We start from the raw sequence: 24,721 nt of genomic DNA on the forward strand, positions 1-24,721 counted from the left end.
CGGAATAATTCCATATAGATTCTACCCGGGACATTTCAGTAAGTTAACGTTGATGCAATGAAGAAGCATGCGTTATAGATCTATTCAGGGAAATTAAATATGAATCGAAAGGTTTCCTAATTAGGTATAATATTTTTAATCTACTCTGTTCAATAAAATAATTGTTGTGGAATGGTAAGCGTCAAACAAATTCGTAGGGATTATTTCTTACCTATATCAATGTAAATGTTCTTTCTATTAGGGACGGGTGCTATATGACGCAATAGCACTATCAAAGCGTGTTCGCACAAGTTATCTTATTTCCGTTAATGCTAGTGCCAATCTTTACCGGTTCCTACACAATCAATAGAGGATGACCAGCTAAAAACACGGAATGGAAAAACAAAAACTAGTCATACCCACACAATAATGTAAATAAATTAAACAAGGACAAGAGAGTAACGGAAATAAATCAACACAGACACACAGAGTAGCGGATAAAAGACGACGAGGACTAGCATAACAAACAACACAGCGAGAGATAGGAACGGAAATACAACTTCTGAGGCACACAAATAGAAAAGCCAAAGATGGCGGCGCTATAACACTGTTGACGAATAGCTGTGATAATGTTTTGAATATTATTAGTTATTATTTTAACCAATCCTTTGAAAATTTAACTTAGACATGCAGTGTGAATATTACTGAACCTCTACTGGTCATTTTTGACAGGGAGATTTACTCCATTGTAAGAAATTTGAGCTGAAAAGATTTCCTAGGGTGACGAGAAGCCCTGTAAATATGGCGGCAGATTTCCATTGACACCGGTTCGTTGATACCTCGTCAATAATGGTGAATGAACAACTTTGTTTTGTAAAAAAACAAAATGAACACATTGCCATTTCATTATATTTTGTAGCTGTGTGTGGACACATATTTTGACAGTGACATTGAGGCTGCAAAACAGACTATGTTCTCAGTTCTACAAACAGTTGAGAGAATGATAAAGTGGAAGGGTACGGATAAATCTATAAATAATATGAAATATATTTTGAATCTATTTCTGTCCACAGACCCAAATGACATACCAAATTTATGTGCATTGCATCTATCAAAGTTGCCACCTGTATCTTACAATTATGTGGACATGTCAATTTTATTAAAGGACTTGGAAAATGTGAAACATTCGGTGGACATACTTAAGTTATGTGCAATGAAACATTTATGTGAACAAACCCATCCATGTTCGACAGTCAAAAGTACATAGCCTCCCCATGTTGACAATTCGAACACAGTTCATTTTGACATTGTACTCATCATCTGCAAACCGAGGCTACAGTACATCAAGTCATCAGCTGAAAAGTCAACCATGCATATCAACGACGAATACACACGAACCCAGTCGTCCAAAAGAAAGAACCGTTACTAGTTGCACACGCGAAGGTATGCAATGCACGGAGTCAAACAGCAACGATACTCGGGCTAGTGCAAAAAAGACTTGCTCTGGTTTTTGGGATACAACAGCAGAAATCCATTATAATAATACATCATATGACGGCGAATTAAACAACAGCACATCTGCGTTAAAAATGGTCGAATGTTCAGAAGACTACAATGCCCAAGACGAGGATTTGGAAAACGATAAAACTTTTGCTCAAGTCATAAGTTCTCTGAGGAACAACGACATCTGTATGGCAGCATTTCCAGATAAAACATCGCTCGCGAATCTGCATCAACGACGGTTTAATAAGTTTACGAATGTCCAATCAACACACCAGTTTTCAAGAAGGCGTGGAAGTGTTATCATAGGAAAGGCAGCGTCTTCAAATTTGCATACAGTGCGTCCAGTGCGACAGCGATGCATATTCGTGACAAGACGTGCCCCCGAAACGCAGGAATCCGACATTTCCTCGCATATTGAGCATTACTCTGAAGTTAAGCCCACCCACGTGGAAAAGTTGCAAACGAAATGTAATACCTGTGCCAGCTTTAAAATCACATGTGATAACCCTACGCACAATGCGATGATGAACGTTGATGCGTGGCCAAGAAACGCGTTAGTTAGAGACTACTATCAAAGTCGTAATTGAACTATCATATCCATAGTTGGACTCAAATTATCCACAATGGAAAATTTAAGCATTTCATTTTATAAATGTCGTTCATTGACAAGAAATATACAAAATGTAAGAACTTTATAGGATAGTTCCGATATTTGTTTTTGCATGAATTGTGGCTTCTCGACAGTGAGTTAGACTATCTCTCATCCGTACACGACAAGTTCTATGGATCAGGGGAATCGCCAATCAAATCTTCTAACGCTATTCATACAGTCAGACCTTACGGAGGTGTCCGGGTGCCATACCATAGATCTCTCGCAAGTATTATAGAATTACAACACTGATGATCCAAGATTTATGTCTATTAATATCCATACGGGGGATTCCTCTTTGCTTTTTGGTGAATTTGTAGATTATTTGTGCAAAATTAATTATGCTGTAGAAAATGCTAATACTCAAAATGCTTATGTAGTAGGAGATTGAAATCCTAATACGCTCAAATCCACTTCCTTTGGAGATGAATTTCGTCTATTTTGTGACGAATATGGTTATATCATATCGGACTTAAAACTAATCATAGAGCACTCATCACATTTTACTTTCGTCAGCGATTCACACAATACAGTGTCTTTGTTGGATCATTGTGTCTCTACACAGTCTGCTCATTCCGCTATAACTGATATGAGAATACTTCACACGCTAGTAGGGTCCGACATTCGTCCTACGTTAATGACTATTAAGACTGATCTACTTCCCAGATTTGATTCTTGCCCCAGTGGACTCTTAAACTTGAAACACAACATCAATTGGTCAGACCTTACTTCGGACGAAAAACTGAATTATTCTCAGATTTCTGCATTCTTATTAAGCAAGATTTAGATCCCACATTGTGTTGCGATCTGTAATGACAACTGCAGCACTAACCAGGTGCATACGAAACATATACATTGACTATACACTGATATAGTAAAAGCTTTGTCGAGCTCTAGTAATAGCTTGACTAGTAAATCCAAACGCAGTCTCCCGGTTATACCAGGCTGAAATGACTGTGTCAGAAAACTACATGAATTTGCACGTAATGCTTACCTTATGTGGCGTGATAAGGGTATACCTCGTCACGGCCATCTCAGTAACCAAATGCGCCAAACAAGAGCCCAATTTAAGTATACTCTTAAATTATGTAAGATGGAGTAAGTAAAGCATCAAGCAGACTCGATAGCACAAAAAATTGAAAACGTCGATCAACGTGAATTCTGAAAGCAAGTTAAACAAAATAATACGACAACATCCAATAAACTACCAATTTGCATTGATGGGAACCATGGTCAGAATAATATATGCAACATGCGGAAAAATCATTTTGAAGACTTACTCAGTAGTGTTAAAAATGAATCGAATAATAAGCATGTGCTTTCAGCATTGAATACCCCTTCTGATGCTATTGAGGAAATCACATTATCTGAGATTCAAAGTGCAATTACAAGACAGAAAGGCGGTTAATGTCCAGGACTAGATTTTTTCTACGTGGAACATTTTAAACTTTCATATACTAGACTTCGTGTGGTTTTGATGATTGTATTTATTTGTATGTTTGTGCATCACTTTGTACCAGATGATTTCACAAAAAATACAATTATAGCGCTACTAAAGGGCAGAATTGAAAATCTTGCGGACAAAAATAACTACAGACATATAGCTCTTACGACTATTATTTCAAAAATATTTGAATGGATCATACTGCGAGGATGTGAAGTCACAATCTCGTATAATCAGTTTGGTTTTAGAAAGCAGCATTCAACATATTTATGCATATATGTCTTTAAAGAAACTGTTAGCTATTATGTAGAACACGGCAGCCCAGTATTTGCATGCATTTTAGACGCTAGCAAGGCATTTGATAGGGTCAATCACTGGACACTCTTTAAAAAGTTGATTGATATTAAAATACCTGTCTACATAGTTCATATTTTAGTTAACTGATATGGCAAACAGTTGCATTGTGTACGACAGAGAAGTGTAATATCCAGCGCTTTCCATGTAACCAATGGGGTGAGGCAGGGGTATTCTTTCACCTATATTATTTAATATATATATATATATAGAGAGAGAGAGAGAGAGAGAGAGAGAGAGACGAATTAAGTCGTAAGCTCAGTCAGTGTTGCGTGGGGTTACGTCTGCCACTAAATGCGTTGTTTCTTAACAACTTTAGCTTTGCTGATGATATGTCATTGATAAGTCCATCTATCACAGGTTTAAGGTAATTATTAAAGATATGCATGGTCTTTCAGCCAACATCTTTCAAATTGCAATCTCCTCCCCCTGTAAATCTTAACGGCAATGCTCTTACCTATGTCAACAGTTATACCTATTTGGGTCATATTTTGAAATCCAGTCGGTGGGATAATGAAGATATGATGAGACATTACCAATCTTTGTGTACTCGAAAAAACATGCTTCTGCGTAAATTTAATAATTGTTTATTTAATATCATGAATAGATTATCCAAATCTTATTGCTGCACTGTGTATTGTGCTCCTCTGTGGACAATCTTTAGTGAATCTATGAAAAGAAAACTAGTTATTGGTTATAATAATAGTCTTCGTTTTCTAACAGGTCTTCCTAGGTGGACCAGTGCCTCCAGCATGTTTGTAAATCATAATGTATATGTATTTGGTTTTGATGAAGTAATGAGAAAGTATGTTTCTCAATGATGACAAGGATATCTAATATTAAGAACTGTATATTGAAATCTCTTTGGAACTGTGGCATTCATTTAAATTCTCACATTATTAGCAGATGGAACAAATTACTCTTTAAATGTGCCATTCAATTTCCCTCTCAACACTGCATGGCACATTTATTTGCTTAAATGTATCTGTATGCTTGTATGTATGATATATATGTTCTTTCATGTTTAGAATGCTTTTACTTTCTAATTATATTTTAATTTAGAGGTATGGACAGTGTTATTCTTATTATTCTTATAAAGTAACGGAAATCAGGCAACTTTAGGAACATAGGTTCCGATTATGTTTAGAAATAACTAAAGCAAACGTCACATTACAATATCTGATAGAAATTATAATATCTTCAAGGCTATATAAGGAAATTAATTTCACATCCATGTTCATTGCATATGAAAAAATAATGCATACATGTTGTGTAACAAACTTTGCCACGAAATGAAAGAGATTACACTCGTGTAATACAAGTTCATGTTTATTTGACATTCAAACAAGACTCTCTACATAACATTTTAATAGCAAAGGGACACTTACACATTTTGTACATTGTACACGTTTGTACACTTACACATTGTATGTTTTAAAGATCAGACTGAACAGAACATTGTCCGGCAGGCTATGAGTGAATGGGAACGTTGCACCTGTCTCAGATTTAGGAAGACCACGTCTTCTGACACCAATTTTATCGTTTTCCGTGACGGAAAAGAGTAAGAATATAACGATGAAAATACACTGAAATTCAGATATTTCTTACCTTTTATTTCTTCTTTTGAATACGTATGATCAAGACCGGTCATAGCTAGTTTGCGAGTTCGATTGATCACTCGATAGTGTGTGGTATTCTCTCTCGCTCTCTGTATATATATAAATATATATATATCTAGACTGGTCCTTAATAGTTTATAACTTTCTTTTAATCACTGGATTGTGTATTGTGTTTTCTCTCTCTCTCCCTCTCTGTCTCTATGTGTATATATATATATATATATATATATATATATATATATATATATATATATATATATATATATATATATATATATATATATATGTGTGTGTGTGTGTGTGTGTGTGTGTGTGTGTATCAAGGCCGTTCTTTCAGCTTGGATTATATATGTTCACATCACCCTCTCACTTTATTAGATTATGGTACGAAAGGATAATAAATATTACCATATGGGTTTAAAAGCCTGGAAAGGGAGAGTCCAAAGTTTTCCAGAAATACTCATCAGTCGTCAGATTCTTCACATCGGGTTGAATGAAAATTGAATTGGATGGGGAGTCATTATTGTATTTGTTTTGGAAACCAAGCATAGTTACCTGTGGGTGAAATATACACATGTACAATTAAAATATGACACTTAAGACACCATTATTTATCGAAGACAAAAAAATGACATATTATTTCTTTCTTTATAATTTTCGAAAATAAGTATCCTGTTCGGATGACAGACATTATGTGTATATATATATATATATATATATATATATATATATATATATATATATATATATATATATATATATATATATATATATATATGTGTGTGTGTGTGTGTGTGTGTGTGTGGTGTTTCAATAAAAGTAATACAGTGATGCTTCTATCATAAGTGGAAACCTTACACATGTAAATATTTTTCCCGAAAAAGGAAGAAAGAAAATCGATCCTGAAGTTTGTTTTAAAAGAAGTATAATGCTTTGTGATACATTTGATTTGTTTTCACGAGGACCTTCAAATGTTTATTGAGCAAAATGTAAAAGTTAAGTCTTAAGTGAAGCAAGGGCGATGACTTCGCTAAAGACAGTCATAAAACAGAAAACAGAGAACGTCGAACTTTACTTGAATCTTTTTAATGTAAAGCCTCGTGCAAAACGTACATTTTAGCCCATGGAGTCCTTTAAACGTGTTTGAGCATAATACAAAATGAAAGGCAATGTTCAAAGTCAATACGTGAGCAAATCGCCGTAATATATTTTTGATGAAAAAAAGTGAAATCGAATGTGTCAGACGTCCGTTTAAAATTAAGTACTAAATGTAATTTCAATTCATGGAGTGATGAGAGGAAACGCCATTTAATGGCAACAGTCAAAGTCAGAAAGTGGCCATAACTTTAACATCACCCAAGTCTTGGTAAGGAGAGTTACCACATCAAGTCTTCTTTCAGTCCATTAAAAGATTGAGACATTATTGAGCAGAAACGAACTTTGTGACAGATGTGACGCTACTCGTCGGAATGAAACGATTGGATTTACGAAAGCTATTTAATCTACCCATGCATATGGCTCGAACAGAAAACATTAAATGAGCATAAGGATGAATTCTAGAATGGATATTAGTCGTAAAAATCAAATATTCATAATTTGAAAATAATCGTTATTTAAATATAAGAATTGTATTCGTTACCAGATTTGGAAACAACGACAATTGTTAATTTATCGGTGTAGTAGTAATTCATGGAAAGAACAAAACCAGCAGCCTTTGAACTGCTGATACAAAACAATAGATTGCAATGTACAATACATTTTGAGTGTTGATATGTACAGTACATTTTGAGTGTTGGTATGTACAGTACATGTTAGGGTGCTTGCAATATCCAGGAAATAAAGCTACCCAATACACTTTTTCTATTCTTTCCAGGTGCTCATCTCACTTGGGAATGGTGGGTGGACGGTAGAATGTGTACTTATCGTCAAATGGGTGTAGATATGTAAGTACCGGTTATTAGGTTTTCGACACACGTATCAACTCACAAACACACTGGACAGCAATACCTTGTTCATATTAATTTGTTCTCTGCTGCAGCATGGTTTTAATGTGACAAGTCGAATGTAAAGATAGTTTACACTGCAGATTTGTCACTATAGGGTACAGGATGTACGACCATGTGCCCTTGAAGTGGGCTCAAATACAATATTATGAGCGAAATATTTGCGTTTAGCTAAAAAGTTCAAGAATGAGAGTTTTGAGTATGCTAAATCAGATACACCATCCTGTAATTTCAATATCAAGATACATGAATGAAAGGTGAGGAATGCAGGAGTTGATTATTATATAAAACTCTTGAAATGAATTCTAACGTAACGTCTAAAAATCGTTATGATACTAATTGTAAATCTATTCAGACTGGATAGTGAGCAATAGCTTAATGTAAGAAAGACTCATGACAATATTTATTTTATACCTTTAATATACAGATAAGAACGTACTTACACGAGATTGGGCATGCGATTGGTCTTGTGCACGAACACGAACGGCCGGACAGGGACGATTATGTTAAGATCCTTACTAAGAACATTAACCCCAAGTATTTAGACCAGTTCGAGAAGCACACATCACAGGAGGTTGACCATATGAATGTCCCCTACGATCCCTCTTCCATAATGCATTACAGTGTCACCGTAAGTGGGTATTTTGATAATATTCTCAAACGACTCTCTTTGATCTTGTATTCTTTGTATAAAGTATTTATGCATGGAAATAGGTACAGGAATATGCATACAAATACACACACACATGCATACACACACATACACAGACCATCCAATATTCAACATAATTAAAGAAAGGAGATTTGTTAGTATGACGATGTGCTTGGCAAATTCATTAGACTATGAAAGAAAGGTAAAAATGTTTTTACAAGGCTTCGTTTGGTCTGGTCTAGTCTAATGAAAATTATTATATGACCTCTGTTCTACGTCGTACGATGATTATAGACACATCAATATGCCATACATATACACATGTTATATTTTTGTCTGAGATATGTCTCATTATTGTAAACAGCGTTAAAAAAACCGAATACATATACTTATAGTTCTAAATAATGTAACCGTTTGCCTGTTTCTTGGGTTCGTCTGTTGTCGGTGATCCAGCTATGAACATCTATTTTGTTGATCCTTCGTTACCCTTGCTTCTTCACACCAAAATAACACTACTCATAACTGTCATCTTGAAATAAATATGGTAGTAGACATATGGAGCCAACGTGTCTTATCGATGTATAAAGAATGGAATGAAAATGGCGGATAGATCATCGCCATCGTTATTTCTATTTTTATTTTCTTTCTCACTTTATCAACACCATGTTTTAGGGAGACTTATTATATGATGGGACATGCACCTTTTGTCTGCGTCATAACACAGTCCAATAGAATTTACTTACATTATATCATCCCTTCAGGCATTCTCCAAGGTTGAAGGGTTGAAAACAATACGTGTCAAGTACCCAGAAAACGAGGCTAGCATAGGAGATAAGTACAGGAAACAACCGTCATTCTCAGATATAGAAATCGTAAACAAAATGTACAAATGTCACGGTAAGTACTGAACTATGTTTGTTCTAGAATTTGGATTATAACGACATTGATTTATTTCATCTTTACTCAACTGATGACTCTTTGTTATTTTTTTTTAAATGCAATGATTATATTATACATTTACCTAATAAATATATTTATCTGTTTTACTTTTAAATTTAAAGACTTTATTTCAACCGTGTAAAATGTAATGTATACCGTCCAGGTTGTAAGACAGATGCATGAAATAAATTGAAGACAAAAAACAGATTTGTAACCAGAAAACAAAATATACTTAAAAATGATACATATTTCATACATAAACTGTTTATTGTGATGTGGTGATAGCATTCATAGTTCAAAATACCTGAATGTTAGTACGTGCAAGTAATTAAAATTATATATATATATATATATATATATATATATATATATATATATATATATATATATATATATATATATATATATATATATATATGAGACGGAATAACTTTAAAAACAAAATACTAGACAAATATCATCACAAGAAATGGTCACTCTCATTTGTTTATTTACAGCTGTTTGTACAAACAAGTATAAGGACAACAAACTATGTGACATTTGGGCGAAGGCCGGACAGTGTAATTCGAATACATGGATGATTCAGAATTGTGCAAGGTCATGCGACAGATGTTCCGGTACAGAATCGATACCCTGTCCGACCACCAAACTAACAACACAAAAATCAATTGGTGAATATTATATTTCAATATTTTCAAAATCCAAAATAGGCAGAAGTAGATAAAGATATACGTTGTTAGATAGAGATATAGAAAGATGGGTAGATAGTTTGATTGGTATTTAGATAAAAGCGACATCCATTATATACTGACATTATCTGTTCAAATAAAAAGAGATGATTTGTTTTGTAGCATACAGTTACATGTATATCCTTAAAAAGTCAACATCTTTTCAATTAAAAGTATATATAAATTACTTTGTTTCCGCTATATACTTAACCAAGACACTATTGGTCGTTGACTCAATGCTCACGCTTAACATTTTTGTGTGTGGGGCGTAGCGACATAACTGAAACATGTATTTTATTCGTTTGAATGTCTTGAATATATGCTAATATTGAATATGAATTTAAATTAGATTTATAAGTCATTGAATTGATTGCATTTTCCTATGCCATAAGAACAATGTAGCTGATTGATATAATTTCTAGTTATCCATTGTATTCTGTGTGCGTTTATTTCTTGCTTAACGTGTTCTAAATTTGATTCCACAACAGGCGGATGTAAAAATCTGCACAGCGATAACAGGTTGTGTGACGCATGGGAAAAGGCAGTTAATTCTCTATTTACAAGTGTGTTAATGTTTCTCTGTGTTTAGGCAAGAGGGCGTTTGCATACCTATGTGTGTGTTTGGATATGCGTTGCGACGGCTAAGTGTGATTGTTACAAGTGTGTTAGTTTTTTCTTATTATTTGCATAAGGGTCTATATATGTGTATTTGGACATAGGTGGCACGGCTAAGAGTGACTGTTGCAAATGTGTAAGTGTATTTTTGTGTTTGGTCATGTGTGTGAATGAGTATCTGTGCTTGTATTGGGCATGATTGTGTATGATTATCTGTTTTTATATTGGGATGGGTGTGTTTGTGGTTCTGTACCTATCATGACATGGGTGTGTATGTGTGTATGTGTGTATGTCTACCTATTATGACATGGGTGGCGACATCTAAGATTTGGTATTATATAAAGCATTACCTCTTTGAGAACTATAAATTGAACATGCTTATACGTTAATAGCTCGTGTCTTCTCGTCCATGTTTAGTTTTTGTTTGCTCTTTTGTAATCATTTTTATTTATTTTTTTAACCTATTTCCATGGAGCTGAAAAATCATGAGTCAATTATCTATACTTTTAGGTGGTTGTATAGACGTGAACGATACCTGTGTAACCTGGGCTATATTTGGTTTATGTGATAATAACAGAGCTCAAGCAGTACGATTGTGTCCAAAAACATGCAATCTCTGTGATCAGCGTCGGAGGTAAGCCTTAATTCTATATTTTTTATTATTTGTTATTATTTTGTTATTATTTGGAATCTTATTCTTTTAAACAGTTATCATTTCTTTGGATTAGGTGAAAACATTTTGATTAACTTTTAGGGTGGAAATGTTTGCGTCAAAAAGAAACGCAAAGCACTAAACGTTTAATCATCAAAAAATGTAAAGTGTCTGTCTTTTTAGAGTATAGTCGACATTGCTTTAAATGCACGTATGTTCGTATGTGAAGCATGAAAACGTTGTTGCATATTAATCAAATGATAATACCATCCTTCACTTCTTTCTTTGCTCCAATAATACCATGCAAACTTGAGACAATATGTAAGAATGATTTAGTCTATTAGTGTTGGATGATGATTTAGTCTATTTGTGTTGGATGATGAGTTAGTTTACTTATGCTCGGTGATGACATAGTCTATTTATGGCGAGTGTTCACTTATTCATGTTTTGCTGGATGATAGTCAGCAATGTAAAGCATCCGTCTTTTTAAAGTATAGTCGACATTGCTTTAAATGCACGTATGTTCGTATGTAAAGCATGCACACGTTGTTGCATATTAATCAAATGATAATAACATCCTTCATTTATTTCTTTGCTCCAATAGCCTCATACAAACGTGAGAAAATATTGTAAGAATGATTTAGTCTATTAGTATCATAAAAACAAGTGACAATATGTAATAATGGTTTAGTCTATTAGTATCATACAAACGTGTGACAATATGTATGAATGATTTAGTCTATAGGTATCATAAAAACGTGTGACAATATGTAAGAATGATTTAGTATATTAGCATCATACAAACGTGTGACAACATATAAGATGGTTTAGTATATTTGCTTTGCATGTTGGTTTAGTCTACTTATGCTCGGTGATGTTATAGTATATTTATGGCCAGTGTTGACTAATTCTTTTTTTGCTGCAGGATAGTCAGACAGATGTTACATAAAAGTATTAATACTTTGGTAAAATCATACAAAATTTAAATAGCGCAGTATTGCCTTTATGAATAATGTTAGGTACAAATGCATTGCATGCAAGCTCTCATATATCGATACTGCAAACTAAATGTAATGGACTAATTTCATGCCATGTTAGGTTATTGTTGAGTTCTTATGGTAACCCTACAGAGCTTTAACTTAATGTTTAATAATAGGATAGTAAATCAGTGTGAGAACAATTTAAATGCGGAACCGCCACAGTGGCCATATTACATCTAGAACTACCTTCATTGTATACTTAGGAAATATGTATTCCTTTAGATAATATGTATTTTCTATATTTAATTGATTTTTCGTGTTCTCTTTCGTCTTCTTCTTCTTCGTTTTTCCTTCTTCTTCTTCTTATCCGTGTCTCTTTCTCTCTCTCTCTATCTGTATACACACACACACACACACACACACACACACACACACACACACACACACACATATATATATATATATATTTCTTTCTTTCTGTCTACACCTTACGAACATTAAACACATTAAATGTGCCTACGTTGTCGGTAGGGGAAAGTTTCGAAGTTGGAATGTGATACAAACTCAAACCATAACACGACGATGTTAAATATTAGCTTATTTAAAATATTTCCACACATGAATAAACACGATTCAATTTATCATTGAGTAAACTTAATGTAACTTTTTATTTTATATGGTAAGTGACACCTTTTGTCAAAATACATCATAAATTCTATGGCAAACAACATTTTGTAAAGGTAAGTCTCCCGAATGAATATAATGCTAAAAGGTAATTAGCAATATTATACAAATTCTTTGTCGGCAGTTCTTAGACTCTCTGTATGAAATGACAGATCAAAACGTTTACAATGCTGCCATATAATGCGCGTGAACGTTTGCGGAACATTTTAAAATTTTAAATATATAGGTTTTCTCAAATGTGAATTATATTAAAATATTTGTTTGTTGAGACAACCATTTGCTTTCGGCTCGGCAATCAGATTTTTCGTATGGTCATCCGGTTGGCGTCTGTGCTTATTGAAAGTGATGAAACCCTTCCCTTAGTTTGTAAACATTGGTGAAATAAGGCATGCAAACTGAAATATAATTACCACAATAGTTTGGTTTTAGCGTCTGTGACCGAGCGAGATCAATGATTCTCAAGGCTACATAACTCAGATTTGAATGAAAAAATAAGAAAATAAAAACACAAATCATAACACTTATTATACCCTTTAGTTTAAGATGTTATTGTACGAAGGCTGTTAGATACGACTGAACACTCTTAGATACAGCTGAATGCTGTCAGTTACGACTGAACACTGTCAGATACAGCGGAACGCTGTCAGATACGACTGAGCACTGTCAGATACGACGGAATGCTGTCAGATAAGACCACAAATTGATGCTCTACCCATTCCAGTAATGTTTGCCGTACCTATACTCCCAGTAAGCGTGTCAGTGTAAATAATTATACAATCTGAGGAACGATTATATACAGTAATACGGTTTGCTTGGTTATAGTGTTAACTAAATCGACACCGACATAATGCGAACATTTAATGGAAATTAGTTTCACAGCCTTCACATCAGTAATAAAAGTATACACGAGTTTTGCAACCTTCACACCTGTAATAAAAGAATATATGAGTTTTGGAGCTTTCACATCTCTAATAAAAGTATATATGAGTTTTGCAACCTTTACATCTGTAATAAAAAATACACGAGTTTTGCAAAATTCACATCTGTAATAAAATAATACTTGAGTTTTGCAACCTTTACTTGTGTAATAAAAGAATCCACGAGCTTTGCAACATTCACATCTGTAATAAAGGAATACATGAGTTTTGCAACCTTCACATCTGTAACAAAAGAGTTTTGCATACTTTATCTTAAATTAGATTCAGGAATATATATTGTTCATGAAGTGGAAGCTGTGCGTATCATTACTCGTGGGTTTGTTACTTGACACAATGTAATGTTTAAATTACATTTGTGAAATATTTCTCTCTATATATTGTCTTTAAAAAAACAAACAACAAGTTATATTTAATTGACCCTATCCGGCATAGCCTTTTGGTTAGCAATGGGCTGTATTGCTAAATCATCATCGTGATGAGTTTATTCAGATTTTTGTCATTGAAGATATTAGTCTAGGTGATATACTTGAATCAATATATTACTTAGTAACTGTTGTAACTTAGCTATTATATATCTTCAGCATACTTACTGCGTTTGAGTTTAAATCGTTAACATAATGTCGACCTTTATCTAAACAGCAGTCAACTGTACATTAACAACGACTCAAATTATTAGAGTTATAAATTCAAGGTTTATCTTATTTAGACCGTTTGATGGAACACCTGTCTTTTATTCCTTGCATTGCAGACTGCTACTACTGTAATATATTGTTTGAAACCAGAGCAAAGTGTCGGTTTAGTCAGAATCCATTCTACATGAATACAGACTGTGAAGCAAATGACGTGTGCCCAGTATGTTGAAACAAAAGCCAGACAGTAAATAAGGAAAACCTTGTATTAATTAGAAGCAAGACCATAAGCATTTTGTTTCATTTGTAAATGAATCGTGCCAACATTTTAGTGTTATCTATAATCACAATCTCGTTGTCTAGCAGTAATGCAATGAGCGGCAAATGCTTTTTTATTTTGACGTATTATGTTGTGAGGTTTAGCATCCTTTAAATATTTATTACATCTTTACTCATTTCTTAAACCCATATTATATGAAAAAATACTTATTTAAATTAAATCGTTTCTTTCCTAATTATAGTTTAGGTACATCATTATGTTTATAAGTATTTATTTACTTTAATCATTCTCTGACACTTAAAAATGAATCGAAACGAGGGACATCCAATGTTCAGGACTTTGTTATATCCTTAGTTCTGGTAGAGATATGATTTTTCTTCTTATAATCATTAAGGTTGTGTCTTTTTTCTACATGTGTTCGCCGTGCGGTTTGTTCTTAGGTTCGTTCATTTGTGTGTTTTCCGCATACATGTCTATTTCTTGAATACCACTGAGGACAGAAATTTAAAACCATAGAGCGATGGAGGTGTTTTAAAATTTGGTATTACATCTCAATACTACCGATGCATATCTTTGGGATTGAGAGATGGGGATTGGAAGTGATTATAAGTCAGGAAGGATTGGGATTTCGGTGTCTTAGTGCACTGAAAGCAGTGGGGTTATTTAGTTGCTAAAATATGGATTGAAGTGCTTTGCTAAACGGCACTCCACGGTAAACAACTTGGCTTGATTCATTAGGGTGATTCGAACCAACTTCCTTGCGTCGTGAATCAGGTATGCCACCTTCTGAATCACCTTGGATTATTTTCTATTACTTCTCTCGTACGACATGCTGGAGAACTCTTTTGATCTCTCCAGCATTGTCCATCCCGTGGGGAAGAGATTTAAACCAGTGGATACATAACCGAAAATATGCAAATGTATGTTTTTGGATCAAGGTTGGAGGAAATATTTTCGAATACTCAAAATCAAAGATATCGCCAAAATGTGTATTCATCAATATGAATTTTTTTCTAAAAAAAACCATTTTTTTATATTTTGTTTAAACTATTTCTTAAAAATTATTTTCTTCATTCGTGAATAAAGAACATATATTTCGTCTTGGATCCTTCACGTTATTGTTTTCTGTTTCCAAGGTAACGTTGTGCCAAGCCAATGTTTGAAGGGAATGTTTCAGTGATAAAGCCCAAAAATGAATCATTTTGACTAGGCACGTGAGTAGAAAGTCCTGAATGCGATTGAGGGCAAAAAAAATAACTGCAACATCTCCAGATTATTATTCTGGTTTAAACTGAAGCCAAACATGTAGTCAATTAATTTAAATTTAAACGGACAGGTATTTAATTCATTTAAATTTAAAACCAACATGTATTTAATTACATTAAAATTTAAACCAAACATGTATTTAATTAATTTAAATTTAAACCCAACATGTATTTAATCCATTTAAATTTAAACCAAACGCGCATTTAATTCATTTAAATTTAAACAGACATGTTTTTAACTACATTAAAATTTAAACCAGACATGTATCTAAATAATTTTAATGTAAACCCAAGATTTATTTAACAAATTTACCTTTAAACAAACATGTATTTCATTACATTTAAATTTAAACCAAATTTTATATAATTGAATGAAATTTAAACTCAGCATGGATTTAAATAATTCAAATTTAAACAGACATGTATTTAATTACATTTAAATTTAAACCAATCACGTATTTAATTAATTTAAATTTAAACCAAACATTTAATTATTTGCATTAATCTAAGTTACAGTGTATTTTAGGTGGAGCTAATAATAAGTACGATCCCGCAAACAGCAGATGACCTTGTACTGGACCTCTTACAATGTATCGTTATTAATGGAATTAAGTGTCCATTGCGTCTCTGGAAATAAGAAAAGTAATTGTCTTTTGTATTCGGTTTACTTGACACGTTCTTATCATTTGTATTGCTCTATACTCGAACCAAAAATCTGATTATTTTTTTTCGAATTATATTAAAGACACTTGTACCCATTTTAGGTTTGTACATTAATCTTCTATCACATTTTATACCTTAGATGTAACTATTTCGTTAGCTTGACATGTAGTTCTTCTATGTACAATGATGCAAATATTATTTGTTTTATGCCTGTCGCTATTGCAACATTATACTGGGAAAAAGAAGTACAATTTAAAGCTCTCCACTCTCCACAGCCACTCGTGATAATACTGAGTTTGTCATCCACTCGATGAATCATATCCGTTATTCACTCGTTTCAAGCAAATTTCTTCTATACTATCAGGAACTTATATATCAGACTGGAGTGAATACAACAACCACATAGGAATGAGATTTGTTCATTAATATATTTCAACAAAGAAATTAATAATTAAATGTGTCAAATTGAATAAGAAGTGTCACACGAGTGAAATATATAGATTTTTTAAAATCTAACAGAAAAGACAAATATACCCACATACATACACACACATATACCTGCATACACACAGACCCATATACACACAAACTTTAGCACACATACCCATACATAAACACACAGATAGACACACAATGACCCACAGACACACACACACACATAAATAGACCCACAAACACACACACATTCACCCACAGACACACACAGTTAGGCTCACATACACACGCACACATTGACGTACATACACTCAGGCACTGAGCCACAGATAAACATAAATAGACCCAAAGAGATCCATGCATTGACCCACAAACACACACACAATATCCCATAGACACATACAACCACTCTTAAACCCACATCCACGCAAACACACATATACCCAAAGACAAACACACACAAAGACTCGCAGACAAACACATTGACCCACATACACACATAGACTTACATACACAAACTTAGACCCAAGACAAACACATACACTTAGACCCACATACACACACATAGATCACATACAAACACTAACAGACCCACTGACTCACGCATATAAACCCAAAGACACACACATAGACCAACATAAACACAAATAGACCGACGTATACACAAATATAGATCCACAGACACACACATACATCCATATACTCACATACACCTAGATCCACAGACTCACATACACATAGTCCCACATACACACACATATACTCACATACGCATATAACTATTGACACACACACTTAATCCAACAGGCACACAAGCATAGACCAGCATAAAAAACAAATATAACAAAAGACACACACATAAAACCACATACACACATATATGCACATACGCCTAGAGACACATACATATATTCATATACACACATACATAGTACAACAGACAAAAACACATATGTCCACAGACACGCACGAACATAGGCCCACAGCCACACACATAGACCCACAGACACCCACCCATGTAACTACAGACACAAACATACATGGACCCACATACACATCAAGACATAGACCCACATACACACACACATAGATACACACACACATATATACACACACAAAACCCACATACACACAAATATAGACCCACTTACACACATAGAAAGATCCACATACACATACACAAATGCCAACAGACGTGCACACGTATAATCACGGACACACACAAATAGCCCCAGAGACTCACAGACATACACATGTGTTGAGATAATGTGTTCATTCCTTTTATACAACGCATATTCTATGATAATTTTGGCGAATTTTGAAAAGAACCCAATTAGCCCAGTCATTAGATCCATTAAATGTTCATCGAGTATGAAGAATGCCATCAGACAAAATATTTGTAACATGGAGTATGTAACTCCCATCAGACAAAACGTTTAATTACATGGAGTATGAAGACTGTCTTCAAACAAAACGTTTGATTCATCGAATATGGAGTGTGTGCTTAGCCAAAACATTTGACTCATAGAGTATGGAGAGTTTTTTAGATATAACGTTTTGATTAATGGAGTTTGGAAAGTGACTGCGGACAAAACGTTTTGATTCACGGAATATGGAAAGTTAATGCAGACAAGAAGTTTGGATGTTTTGATTAGTGAAGGAGCAGTCCGCATTAATAAATTTGCGTGGTTTCAATAATGCATGATAGTTATGCTTTTAGTATGGGAAACTTATTAGCGTGCTTTATGACTCTTTCGTTCAGAAAGAGTGTTGTCTTCAGGTCCCTGGAAATAGGGACAAGATTGAAATCAAGCCAGCCTCAATCAATTGTTGACGATGCTTGATTCACTGGGTAGTGAGTTGTTTTTAGGCTCCTTATTTGCTACAATAATATTTTAAACTAGGCTTTAAGAACATCATCTAGTTTGTCTTTAGTACAGATTGTCTACAAAAACAAAATCAGCGCTGTTTGAACATTATAAAGGAACTGTTTACATAAAAGAAAACCCATAATGATGCAATCAGAATAAAAATGAAAAATGACGTCTAAAGAATCGTTAAATGACAACTTAACGACGTTTAAGCAATTGAATCGTTAAACGAATGGATAGCGTCATTTAAGAAATTGATTTGTTATATGAATGGATAATAACGCCTCGTAGGTCAATATTAGGGATGACATTGGTGTTCAAATTATACAAAAACAAACCATTTCCCCAAGCGTGCACACCAAGAATCAGTAAATGATCCTCGAAAATAAACACAGTGAGCTGTGCATAAGATTGTCTAAAGCTACATATATATAGCTGAAAAATGTTCCTCAAATGGCCGTTTTGGTTTCTGTAAGTATCAATATTAACATACATTAGCATGCAAAGGAATCTCCTTCTTGTCCATGTATTACGTCAAGGCGTTTAAACTTAGTACACAAGATAAGGTAAACCCAATAAGCTTTCCATTTTCAAAAACATAACTTTATTTTAAACAATCTACAATAAAACAAAGTGAAATAATTAAAACTAACTTTACACTGTACTGATTCCTAGAATATTCTAAATTGTCTGATCAATTTCTCCCTAATCCGAAAACATTTCAAAGGTATACCGAATGAAAGTTATAAAGCGTTTATGTTCTAACATGCTAACACAACTAAAAAAAACACAATTTTAAATCCAGTTGTTTCTAGTCAAGCTAGAATATCACTTTAGTCCTTGAATAAACCTAACAAACATTTAGTTTTCTAAAATAGAAATTTATTTTAAAAATATACAAAACAAAAAAGTGAAAAAATTAAAAATAACTTTACACTGTACGAATTCCTAGAATCTTCTAAATTGTCCTATCATTTTCTCCCTAATCGGAAAACTTTCCAAAGGTAATCCGAATGAAAGATCTTATTCGTGCATCTGCTAACTTGCTAACACAACTGAAAAACCACAATTTTAAATCCAATTGTTTCTAGTCAAACTAGAATATCACCGCTGTCCTTGAAAGTTTCACATAGTCCAATATAATTATATAAATATTCAAGTCCTTCTATAAAATCACCTAATCCAACAGGTGCTCTTTTTCAATTAAAGATTTTTCACTCCGCTAATCCAACAAACAAATATTATAAATAAATCAATATTTCTTCTCGATTACAGAATGTCACATACGTCCTTGGATGTTTCACATAATCCAACATAACTATTTGAATGCTTAAATCATTGAATAATCCTCGTTATGCTTTGACTTTTCAATTAAAGATTGTCCACTCAACTAATCCAATACAGAAATAGTATAAATAACTCTCTATTTCTTGACAATGACACCTACAAAACTGGCCTAAACTATAAAATGGAATACGTACTGCTTATATTATCATTACATAATTTCTATATACGCAAAATCGACAGAATCTGATTCACTAAAAGACTATGGAACAATGAAATCGTATTATTTCAAAATAAATCAAAGTCAGTGGTTTGACCTTCTAATGCCAATGAACCAAACAACAATCACAGAGCGCGTATAAGCTCTGCAGTCCAAATGAACCCCTATTTTCACGTGATGTTTATTTGACCTACAATCGAATTAATACGTGTGGTATTTGATCTAAATAGTAGTTCACTTGACCTTAACAATCGGCGTTGGTTTATGAATGCGATTCCTAAAGCGAAGTACACATGTTCTTTACTATAGTAATAGCCAGCCACTGAATTAAGGAATTTAAAATATAAACGTTATCAATCCAAATGATTTATAATAAAACTATATTGTAAATGTAATAGATGACACAGATAGTAAATATATTTGAAACTTATTTTTGTGCACACAAGACAAATAAATACATGAACAAATAAGAAATAAAATAAAACTGAAAACTCTTGAGCCACCACATTACTGTATAATAAAAGGTTAACTGCCATACAAAATTTCTTCATGGATCCAATTAACTTTATGCAAAATTTAAAAAGATACGTCTGACCTGCTTAGATCAAACTACCTTGTTATGCTTAGATCAAACTACCATGCTATGCTTAGATCAAACTACCATGCTATGCTTAGATCAAATTACCTTGGCCTGCTTAGATCAAAATGTCTTTCAAAGTGTCTTTACTTTGTGTAATATAATTCAGACTCATTGATGTCAAAGGTGTGTGGTCAGTCAAACACCTCCATTAAACATGGATCACCAAATAACGTGTTATTTAGAAATAAGCGTAAATGGCACACAATCCAAGTTACACATGCTGAAACGATTGGAAGGCCAAAAAACGGATGAGAGATAGGTGAGCAAACGCGGTTCATTATTATGAATCTAAAACTATTTTAATCAGCCTAGCTTAAACTTCAGCCCTCAGCCATAACGCAGTTTATGCCTACAGCTTTGCCTCTACGCAACACGTATTAAACGTCAATTAGTAAATTAAGATACATACAAATGGAATCAGCAATACAAAATAACTAGAAGGAAAACAACTTCGCATTATCGACGACCTGAGTGGTCTAAAGGTACGCAGCAGTGACTGAAGTGGTTAAGACTTTTGTACTTTATAACAATACCGGTACGTCGATACTCGTGACTTTGTTACTATGACGTTGTCCAGAGTTCCTTCAAATAATTGATAACAGTTCGAGAATAGCATTACAGCTCAAATAATAAGAACTTTCTATTACCACCGAACAATAAAAATGTGTTTCCTCTCGAAAAATATATAAGTACAACATAAAACACGTCTGAAAACTTACAACAGGAACACACTATGTGTGCCTGACTGCAAACAGCGGAATGAATTTGACTGTTTAATTATATCATTATAAACACCATAAATTGCGACTGTTCTACGCAAAATAATCAAAATGATATAATATACTACTCATTTTGTTTTCCACTTGAATTATTCATGTGACCTGGTCCAACCAGTGGGAAGTTAAAGAATTATTCTAGAAACGTGCTAAGACCTTTAGCGACTGAGAAATTAAACCATAAGCGACATTTAAGTCTTATTTTGTTTAAGAATATTATTAATAATTGTCATCACAAGCATCTAATTATAGAACACATGCCATAGTATGATCTTAAAAGATTCAGGCCACGTCGTCAAAACGAAATAAGTATATTTCGTACACATTACAGCCATAAATCAAAATTTTAAAAAATATATAAAACCATGTAACATGAGTTACAAAACACACACACACACACACAGGCTCTCACACACACACACAGACACACACATTTTTTCATTTAACATTAATGCGTAATAGTTTCAATAATGTAATTGTTACAAATACGAAATATTTCATTCGTATAATAATACGTAGTCACTTGACTAACATAACACATATTCGTGTATTCATTTAACTGTTATAATACATTTTGATTTAACTGTTATTATATCTATCGATTGAATTCATTTAAGTGATATGATTGATTAAACTATTAAAATACGTAATCGTTTAACCACTAAGAACATTTTCAGTTAATTCCTTTAAACGTAACTGTTCAACTGTATATATTCATACGACAACCACAATACGTATTCTGATATTCATTTAAATGTTATGATAGGTGTTTTGTTAATTGATAAACATTCATACATAAAAAGAATAACAAGTTCTAAAATGTAATATAGGAGTTTAGCAACTGAGCGACGTAATTGTTATGTCCCGCAATTCAATTTAACAATCTGAATGATTTATAATGCAAATATATGCAAGATATAACATGCATGCTAATTTAAAAATATACTTATTCCATATAAACAAGTATTCAGTGCAATAAAATATGTTGTAAATGAAAACATACAACCTGTTACATATTAATGAAACTCTAAAAAGAGACAAAGGTATGCTTTTAATAAACTGCATATTATATAAAGCGATACTTTTAAATATATATATAGAGCATATAAAATTATGTCTTTAACAAACTGTATTGTATAAAAATATACATTTTACAACCTGCATATAGCACATAAATACGTTTTACAAAATAGCACATAAAGTAATAAATGATACAAATTACATAGCATATCAGGTAATAACTGTTAGAAATTACACAGCATATAAGGCAATAACTGTTAGAAATGGATATATATTAAAGCGGTTGTATTTGTTTCATATGAAATAATACATTTTCCATTCCAAGGACCATAACACTAGTTACATATTAGAACAACTACACATAAATTAGCAGATATTACATTTAAATGCATAGTTATGCCACGTGACACGTTGATAGTAAATTATACAACGTTTAATAAGTCATATTCATTAAAGAAAATAATCACGTTAGGTTAATATTGAGTCAAATGAAAATGCTCGTAATGTTTGTTCAGTTTGTTTGCGCTCTTATACGTATAAATGTTATGTCATGCCCCTTTTAAGCTTCTTGAACTAATAATTCGCATGGACACACACACACACACACACACACACACACACACACACACGCACACACACACACACACACACACACACACACACACACACACACAGACACACACACATTTCAGTGCATATATATTAAAAGCAATGTATCCAGATTGGCTATACTGTGACGTCATTCACACAACAGTGAACCATTACTAAAACGGCTAGTTTAAAAATCGCCACTTGAAGTGCATAAATCTGCTGACACCTCATACCAGCTTGTTGCATTCTGGGGAGAAACGTACGTTGATTTCATTCTTTCTCTGTTATGCAGGATATTTATATACAGTCTCGCGAGCACCGGAAGCGTTACTGTTTCCTAGTCAATAGTGCGCACACATCCGGGTCCTGCCAATTTGTGTAAAAGTAATAGCTTGAAAGATTTGGTAATTCATGTCTATCTTAAATCGTTTTATACCATAACATTAAACACATATTCTGATACCTTAAAATTGTTAGGTGGGGGTTTCCTAACCCCAAGAAAAACAAACAAACATACGAACTAAAGAACTGTACATTCTAAACAGAAATTATAGTCACTTTTCACAAGTCGACGAAATTTATATTGGTTATTATGCTGGCTTTCAAGGTATACACACAAATTACATATAAATTTTAAACGGTGACGTGGATAACAAAACTTCTTTAGACAATATTTCTGCTAAAAATAATTACTCGTTGAGAGCACGAAAGAGAAAAGGTAAAATGTCGTCTTGCAGTAAAAAAAAATATATTAGTGTTATTTATATCAGGCAGTTTCTATTGATATTGTAATTTAACGTACATCGAATTTCATATTTTTTCTACTAAGTATTATATTTTAATATAATTAATGTTTTGTTACAACCCAGATAGCAGTCCATGATGCTGCATGGGACGCATGAGAAATAAGAAGTTGAAGAAGAAGACGAATTAAGATCGAGACGAAGGAGAAAGAGAACGATAATTCTTTTAAGACCAATCCATGTATTTTGTCCCATTTACAATGTATAGGCATGCTACATATAAATACAGATATAATATCTCATTTGATGACTGTTTGTAGTGTATCTTATATAAATAAGTCTTCTAAAGTATTGTAACGAATGTCAAGAAATAAAGTTAGATGATAAGATGCGAGGTCATAATAAGGACATGAATGGTTTATAAAATAGTAAATTAAGTCTGAATATTGAAAATCGAATCTGGAGCATTTTGTTTTATCCTTGTTTTTCTTGTGCGCAGTTTAGAGAGATAGGGTATAACTATCTATCTAAGCAAATGTAAATACCTCCTTTATAGATCGTACTA

General features: G+C 33.2%; 1 long non-coding RNA gene across 3 annotated transcripts; it reads left to right on the forward strand.

Annotated features, from left to right (window-relative positions):
* Window positions 1-9,651: 9,651 nt before the first annotated feature.
* Window positions 9,652-24,398, forward strand: LOC149800486 (uncharacterized). Of its 3 annotated transcripts, none has more exons than XR_016420969.1 (3): window positions 9,652-9,813; window positions 10,996-11,119; window positions 24,283-24,398. It is a non-coding gene; the product is annotated as an uncharacterized LOC149800486 (long non-coding RNA). The 3 variants fall into 3 exon arrangements; XR_016420968.1 differs by lacking the exon at window positions 24,283-24,398 and adding an exon at window positions 14,488-15,728; XR_016420970.1 differs by lacking the exons at window positions 9,652-9,813; window positions 24,283-24,398 and adding exons at window positions 10,531-10,621; window positions 14,488-15,728.
* The last annotated feature ends 323 nt before the right edge of the window (window positions 24,399-24,721 follow it).

Source organism: Sinohyriopsis cumingii, chromosome 5 (genome assembly GCF_028554795.1).
Source record: "Sinohyriopsis cumingii isolate HCF-2022 chromosome 5, ASM2855479v2, whole genome shotgun sequence".
In the NCBI taxonomy this organism is placed as follows: domain Eukaryota; kingdom Metazoa; phylum Mollusca; class Bivalvia; order Unionida; family Unionidae; genus Sinohyriopsis; species Sinohyriopsis cumingii.